This window comes from Lampris incognitus, chromosome 16, assembly GCF_029633865.1.
Source record: "Lampris incognitus isolate fLamInc1 chromosome 16, fLamInc1.hap2, whole genome shotgun sequence".
NCBI lineage: Eukaryota > Metazoa > Chordata > Actinopteri > Lampriformes > Lampridae > Lampris > Lampris incognitus.
In genome coordinates, this window is record NC_079226.1 from 44,343,750 (window position 1) to 44,352,382 (window position 8,633).

An 8,633-nucleotide genomic window follows, 5' to 3' on the forward strand; every position below is an offset into this window, starting at 1 on the left:
CGGGTTTCAGTATAGTGAGAGACGGGTTTTCAGTATAGTAAGAGATGGGTTTTCAGTATAGTGAGAGATGGATTTCAGTATAGTAAGAGATGGGTTTCAGTACAGTGAGAGACGGGTTTCAGTATAGTGAGAGACAGGTTTCAGTACAGTGAGAGACGGGTTTCAGTATAGTGAGATGGGTTTCAGTATAGTGAGAGACAGGTTTCAGTACAGTGAGAGACGGGTTTCAGTATAGTGAGACGGGTTTCAGTATAATGAGAGATGGGTTTCAGTATAGTGAGAGACAGGTTTCAGTATAGTGAGAGACGGGTTTTCAGTATAGTGAGACGGGTTTCAGTACAGTGAGAGACGGGTTTCAGTATAGTGAGACGGGTTTCAGTACAGTGAGAGACGGGTTTCAGTATAGTGAGAGACGGGTTTTCAGTATAGTAAGAGACAGGTTTCAGTATAGTGAGAGAGGTTTCAGTATATGAGAGACAGGTTTTCAGTATAGTGAGAGACAGGTTTCAGTACAGTGCGAGACAGGTTTTCAGGATAGTGAGAGACAGGTTTCAGTATAGTAAGAGATGGGTTTCAGTACAATGAGAGACATGTTTTCAGTATAGCAAGAGAACAGGTTTTCAATATAGTGAGAGATGGGTTTCAGTATAGTGAGAGACAGGTTTCAGTATAATGAGAGACAGGTTTTCAGTATAGTGAGAGACGGGTTTCCGTATAGTGAGAGACGTATTTCAGTACAGTGAGAGACGGGTTTCAGTATAGTGAGAGACAGGTTTCAGTATAGTGAGAGACATGTTTTCAGTATAGCGAGAGAACAGGTTTTCAGTATAGTGAGAGATGGGTTTCAGTATAGTGAGAGACAGGTTTCAGTATAATGAGTGTCAGGTTTTCAGTATAGTAAGAGACAGGTTTTCAGTATAGTGAGAGACGGGTTTCCGTATAGTGAGAGACGTATTTCAGTACAGTGAGAGACGGGTTTCAGTATAGTGAGAGACGGGTTTCAGTATAGTGAGAGACGTGTTTCAGTATAGTGAGAGACGGGTTTCAGTATAGTGAGAGATGGTTTTCAGTATAGTGAGAGACATGTTTTCAGTATAGTGAGAGACAGGTTTTCAGTATAGAAAGAGACAGGTTTTCAGTATAGTGAGAGACGGGTTTCAGTATAGTGAGAGACGGGTTTCAGTATAGTGAGAGACGAGTTTCAGTATAGTGAGAGACGAGTTTCAGTATAGTAAGAGACGGGTTTCAGTATAGTGAGAGACGGGTTTCAGTATAGTGAGAGATGGGTTTCAGTACAGTGAGAGACGGGTTTCAGTATAGTGAGACGGGTTTCAGTATAATGAGAGATGGGTTTCAGTATAGTGAGACGGGTTTCAGTATAGTGAGAGATGGATTTCAGTATAGTAAGAGATGGGTTTCAGTACAGTGAGAGACGGGTTTCAGTATAGTGAGAGACAGGTTTCAGTACAGTGAGAGACGGGTTTCAGTATAGTGAGACGGGTTTCAGTATAGTGAGAGACAGGTTTCAGTACAGTGAGAGACGGGTTTCAGTATAGTGAGACGGGTTTCAGTATAATGAGAGATGGGTTTCAGTATAGTGAGAGACAGGTTTCAGTATAGTGAGAGACGGGTTTCAGTATAGTAAGAGATGGTTTTCAGTATAGTGAGAGACGGTTTTCAGTATAGTGAGAGACGGGTTTTCAGTATAGCGAGAGATGGGTTTTCAGTATAGCGAGAGACGGGTTTTCAGTATAGTAAGAGACAGGTTTCAGTATAGTGAGAGAGGTTTCAGTATAATGAGAGACAGGTTTTCAGTATAGTGAGAGACAGGTTTCAGTACAGTGCGAGACAGGTTTTCAGGATAGTGAGAGACAGGTTTCAGTATAGTAAGAGATGGGTTTCAGTACAATGAGAGACATGTTTTCAGTATAGCAAGAGAACAGGTTTTCAGTATAGTGAGAGATGGGTTTCAGTATAGTGAGAGACAGGTTTCAGTATAAAGAGAGACAGGTTTTCAGTATAGTGAGAGACGGGTTTCCGTATAGTGAGAGACGTATTTCAGTACAGTGAGAGACGGGTTTCAGTATAGTGAGAGACAGGTTTCAGTATAGTGAGAGACATGTTTTCAGTATAGCGAGAGAACAGGTTTTCAGCATAGTGAGAGATGGGTTTCAGTATAGTGAGAGACAGGTTTCAGTATAATGAGTGTCAGGTTTTCAGTATAGTAAGAGACAGGTTTTCAGTATAGTGAGAGACGGGTTTCCGTATAGTGAGAGACGTATTTCAGTACAGTGAGAGACGGGTTTCAGTATAGTGAGAGACGGGTTTCAGTATAGTGAGAGACGGGTTTCAGTATAGTGAGAGACGTGTTTCAGTATAGTGAGAGACGGGTTTCAGTATAGTGAGAGATGGTTTTCAGTATAGTGAGAGACATGTTTTCAGTATAGTGAGAGACAGGTTTTCAGTATAGAAAGAGACAGGTTTTCAGTATAGTGAGAGACGGGTTTTCAGTATAGCGAGAGACAGGTTTTCAGTATAGAAAGAGACAGGTTTTCAGTATAGTGAGAGACGGGTTTCAGTATAGTGAGAGACGGGTTTCAGTATAGTGAGAGACGAGTTTCAGTATAGTGAGAGACGGGTTTCAGTATAGTGAGAGACGGTTTTCAGTATAGTGAGAGATGGGTTTCAGTATAGTGAGAGATGGGTTTCAGTTTCGTGAGAGACGGGTTTTAGTATAGTGAAAGACGGTTTTCAGTATAGTGAGAGACGGGTTTTCAGTATAGCGAGAGACAGGTTTTCAGTATAGAAAGAGACAGGTTTTCAGTATAGTGAGAGACGGGTTTCAGTATAGTGAGAGACGGGTTTCAGTATAGTGAGAGACGAGTTTCAGTATAGTGAGAGACGGGTTTCAGTATAGTGAGAGACGGTTTTCAGTATAGTGAGAGATGGGTTTCAGTATAGTGAGAGATGGGTTTCAGTTTCGTGAGAGACGGGTTTTAGTATAGTGAAAGACGGTTTTCAGTATAGTGAGAGACGGGTTTTCAGTATAGCGAGAGACGGGTTTTCAGTATAGCGAGAGACGGGTTTTCAGTATAGTAAGAGACAGGTTTCAGTATAGTGAGAGACGTGTTTCAGTATAATGACAGACAGGTTTTCAGTATAGTAAGAGACAGGTTTTCAGTATAGTGAGAGACGGGTTTCCGTATAGTGAGAGACGTATTTCAGTACAGTGAGAGACGGGTTTCAGTATAGTGAGAGACGGGTTTCAGTATAGTGAGAGACGTGTTTCAGTATAGTGAGAGACGGGTTTCAGTATAGTGAGAGACATGTTTTCAGTATAGCGAGAGACAGGTTTTCAGTATAGAAAGAGACAGGTTTTCAGTATAGTGAGAGACGGGTTTCAGTATAGTGAGAGACGGGTTTCAGTATAGTGAGAGACGAGTTTCAGTATAGTGAGAGACGGGTTTCAGTATAGTGAGAGACGGTTTTCAGTATAGTGAGAGATGGGTTTCAGTATAGTGAGAGATGGGTTTCAGTTTCGTGAGAGACGGGTTTTAGTATAGTGAAAGACGGTTTTCAGTATAGTGAGAGACGGGTTTTCAGTATAGCGAGAGACGGGTTTTCAGTATAGCGAGAGACGGGTTTTCAGTATAGTAAGAGACAGGTTTCAGTATAGTGAGAGAGGTTTCAGTATAATGACAGACAGGTTTTCAGTATAGTGAGAGACAGGTTTCAGTACAGTGAGAGACAGGTTTTCAGGATAGTGAGAGACAGGTTTCAGTATAGTAAGAGATGGGTTTCAGTACAATGAGAGACATGTTTTCAGTATAGCAAGAGAACAGGTTTTCAGTATAGTGAGAGATGGGTTTCAGTATAGTGAGAGACAGGTTTCAGTATAATGAGAGACAGGTTTTCAGTATAGTAAGAGACAGGTTTTCAGTATAGTGAGAGACGGGTTTCCGTATAGTGAGAGACGTATTTCAGTACAGTGAGAGACGGGTTTCAGTATAGTGAGAGACGGGTTTCAGTATAGTGAGAGACGTGTTTCAGTATAGTGAGAGACGGGTTTCAGTATAGTGAGAGATGGTTTTCAGTATAGTGAGAGACATGTTTTCAGTATAGCGAGAGACAGGTTTTCAGTATAGAAAGAGACAGGTTTTCAGTATAGTGAGAGACGGGTTTCAGTATAGTGAGAGACGGGTTTCAGTATAGTGAGAGACGAGTTTCAGTACAGTGGGAGACGGGTTTCAGTATAGTGAGAGACGGTTTTCAGTATAGTGAGAGATGGGTTTCAGTATAGTGAGAGATGGGTTTCAGTTTCGTGAGAGACGGGTTTTAGTATAGTGAAAGACGGTTTTCAGTATAGCGAGAGACGGTTTTCAGTATAGCGAGAGACGGGTTTCAGTATAGCGAGAGACGGGTTTCAGTATAGCGAGAGACGGGTTTCAGTATAGCGAGAGACGGGTTTCAGTATAGCGAGAGACGGTTTTCAGTATAGCGAGAGACGGTTTTCAGTATAGCGAGAGACGGGTTTCAGTATAGCGAGAGACGGGTTTCAGTATAGCGAGAGACGGGTTTCAGTATAGCGAGAGACGGGTTTCAGTATAGCGAGAGACGGGTTTCAGTATAGCGAGAGACGGGTTTCAGTATAGCGAGAGACGGGTTTCAGTATAGCGAGAGACGGGTTTCAGTATAGTGAGAGACGGGTTTCAGTATAGTGAGAGACGGGTTTTAGTATAGTGAGAGACGGGTTTCAGTATAGTGAGAGACGGGTTTTCAGGCTGATATTCTACAAACACATTCTGAAAAGCATTAGGAAAACTGTACCTGTTACTAAGCTCGCGGACCCATTGAGCATACTGCCATGTCTGCGCTGCAGCTATTGAAGGAAACCAAGTGTGTTATCCTGCTTCATGTCTGAACCAGGTAATGTGTTTGTCACTACAGACCTGCTGTCGTTTTAAGCCAATCAGATAACTGCATACTGAGACACGGGTACCTACTATGTGCATGGCTCTGTGCATAACTGTAGTCCACTGACTTCCGGTTTCTACTGCAGCGGTCACACCAGTTTCCTGTTTGTTGGCGTGTGTGCTGTTGGCAATGGCATATTTTTGGCGATGCCTGCGAGACTTAGCATGGATAAATGTCAGCCACAGGACGGACGGAACGTCCCACTGTCATATGTAATACACCACTGTCAACAGCACACGCCAACAGACAGAAACTGGTGTGACGGCTGCAGTAGAAGCCGGAAGTCAGTGGACTGCAGTTATGCACAGAGCTGAATTAGAAGTTTTAATTTTACTTTGAGCAAGTATCGCTACTTACTGCAAAATTAAGACATTCGTGTTAGCTTAAAGGGCACAGTGCTATAAAAACCAGAGTGTCAGCGTGACATCATCAAGAAAAAGTAACATTTAGTAGACATTATCAATACAATTTGGTCATGTCAAAGTCATATACAAACTTGATATGTAACCTACATGATTTATGTTGCAAAATATTCTGCTCTAAGTGCCATATGATGACCCCCATGCCAAGCTGCCCCCAGGTGTTAATGTGCCGGCCCTGTGACGGCCTGGCAGCCTGTCCAGGGTGTCTCCCCGCCTGCCGCCCAGTGACTGCTGGGATAGACTCCAGCATCCCCGCCACCCTGAGAGCAGGAGGAGTGGTTTGGATGATGGATGGATGGATTTCATATGATATATTCTAATCAAACATTTCTGCTGCTCCAATTCAGCTCAGTGTGCTTGATGCTCATTTACACTGAACATCTATGCAAATATTCCATAAGCAGCCCTCACGCACTCGGATGAGGAATTATTTTTCAGCCGTAAGATGAAAAGATGGAGGTGGAACTACAGCTCATGTCCACAGCTGACAGATGTTGTCTTTAGGAAGAGGGAGCCATCACAGACCTGTCACATCTGTCCAGGAGAGTCAGAGTAGACAGAAGCTCTGACCCGGAGACTAAAGCAGCAATTATTAATTACCAATTAGCAATGATTAATTATAATTATTAATTATAATCAGTTATCAATTACCAATATTTAATCAGTTTGATATGGCTTGTTACTTGATTTAAAGGTTTGTAATTTGTTCCTTACTGTAGAAAGTAGTTCTAATGCGTTTTTACATCTAGTTAATACTGCAGGATGCAGTTAGTCTGGATGACACACTACTGTGGGTGAAATGATGTGTTTAACGGCTTGTTGCTTGGTCTAAGTCGTTCGGTATTTGCTATTAACTCTTTAATTTCAAATAAAAATATTACAACGATTTCTAATTTATTTAAAAAATCTTTTTTAATATAAGTATTGTTGTGAGCTCATGTGGAAGAGCAGCGTGCTTAAAGGGTAGAAAATGTACTCATTACACACCGCCAGATTTTTTTGCATTTATAGATTTGTCTTAATTTAACTTACAAAAGCATTTAAATTAGGTTAAGCATTATTGTATGATAAATTAATATGTTGTTTAAACACCACTTCAGCTGAAATGAATGTCTTGTGCTCTACAATGGTCTCAGTGTAGGTTTTGGTGAGTTTAATAGGATTGTTTACCCCAATCACACAGCAGAATAACGTGTCCAACAACTTGCTGTTTCTGTTAACTAGAGGACTCAAAGGGATCAAGTCAGCAACATGTCCCCAGGTTTACATATCTTTCCAAACCAAGTGGAACTGCAGCGCCTTGCAGAAGTCCTCAACCCCCTCGACAGTCATCAGTAATGTCTGGATTATAAAAGACACTCACACACCTGTTCCTGAACAACATTACTGTTGTGAACCCATGAGCTCTAACACATGTTCCCAAAGCCAAAATAAGTTATGTTTCAATGACTTTTTATTAATAAATTAAAAACTAAAATACAGTGCTTGCATAAGTATTCAACCCTTTGTGCTCTGAAAGCTCCAAGTTTACACAAATGACAAATTATTCCTGAAACAAACTCAGGTTAACACAACTGGACATAATTAGTGTGTGTAAGATATTAAAGTACCGGTCTGGTTTATGGGTATAAAAGCACTCTGTGTAAAGTTCATTAGCCGGGTGTGAACTCCATCAGAACATGAAGACAAAGCAGCAGAATATTGATGTAAGAGACAAAGTGATTAACATGCAGAAGGCAGGAAAGGGACACAAAACCATGTCCAAGTGTTTGGATGTCCCACAGAACACTGTTGGATCCATTGTCAGGAAGTGGAAGCTGTATCACACCACCCAGACGTTTTGTAGGACAGGCCGTCCCTCAGAGCTAAGTGTCCGAGCAAGACGTGGGCTGGTGAGCAAAGCCACACATGATCCTGCAGTCACTCTGAAGGAGCTCCAGAGGCCAGTGGCTGGAACTGGAGTAAATGTGCAACCATATCACGGGTCAAATGAGGTCAAATGAGATGAAAGTTGAGCTTTTTGGCCAAAACTCCAAGTGTTATGTGTGGTGCAAACCTAACACTGCTCATGCCCTAAAAACACCCTCCCTACAGTGAAGCATGGTGGCGGCAGCATAAAGCTATGGGGTTGCTTTTCATCTGCAGACACTGGGAACCTTGTTCACACTGAGGGAGGAATGGATGGAGCTAAATACAGGGAGATATTGGAAGAAGACCTGTGTGTTGTGGGACTACTTTATTGTTCGCATGAATACAGTGGCCTATCAATGCTACGTTGCCGCTAGAGGGCATTCAGTGTAGTGACAGCGCATCTGATTGTAGTGTACCCATGTACCAGTCGTTCTCTATTAAACCAGTAAACCTATATCTTGCCTCCTCGTGATACTGCAACCTACTACACATGGTGTCAGAAGTCTACGTACCCATAGCCACAGAAGTCAATCGGACGAAATGGCGAAATTCTCACCGCCAGAAAACTTTGATTTCACTCACGCAGAACAATGGGCGGAGTGGCGCCAACGCTTCCAACGTCACAGGACTGCAACGGAGCTCCATAAGAAAGACGGAGAGGTACAAGTCAGTACGCTGCTCTATTCGCTGGGCAAAGAGGCTGAACAAGTCTACAAGACGTCCACGTTCGGAGCGGATGAAAAGGAAGATGATTATGAAACGGTGCTACAGAAACTAGAAAGTTATTTTGTGTCCAAAGTCAATGTTATTCACCAACGCGCCAAGTTTCACCAGCGGCTGCAAAGGCAGGGTGAGTCTGCAGAAGAGTATGTTAGGAGTTTGCATGAGCTGGCATCCACATGTTCATTGGCAGCTGTAAAGGAGGAGAAAATCCGAGACAGACTGGTCGTAGGGATGTTAGACAGAGAGCTGTCAGAGAAATGACAGTTGATGCCGGATTTGACTCTAAACAAAGCAGTCGAGCTAGTGAGGCAGTCAGAGCAAGTGAAGAGTCATGTTAGCGAGCAAGGGGCTGCAGCTAACTGTAGCACACAGCTAGACGAAGTAGCTAGCAGCAGATACACACCCCGTGGTGGTGAGAGAGGGAGAACGGCAGGCTACGACAGGACTGGACAAAGAAGAGCCACAAACACAACACAAACACAAATGGATACAAGTGTAATAGATGTGGCAGACCTCATGGAAAAGCAGACTTTTGCCCTGCCAGAAATGTAGAATGTAGAAACTGTAGAAAGATAGGCCATTATGCTGCAGTATGTCTCACCC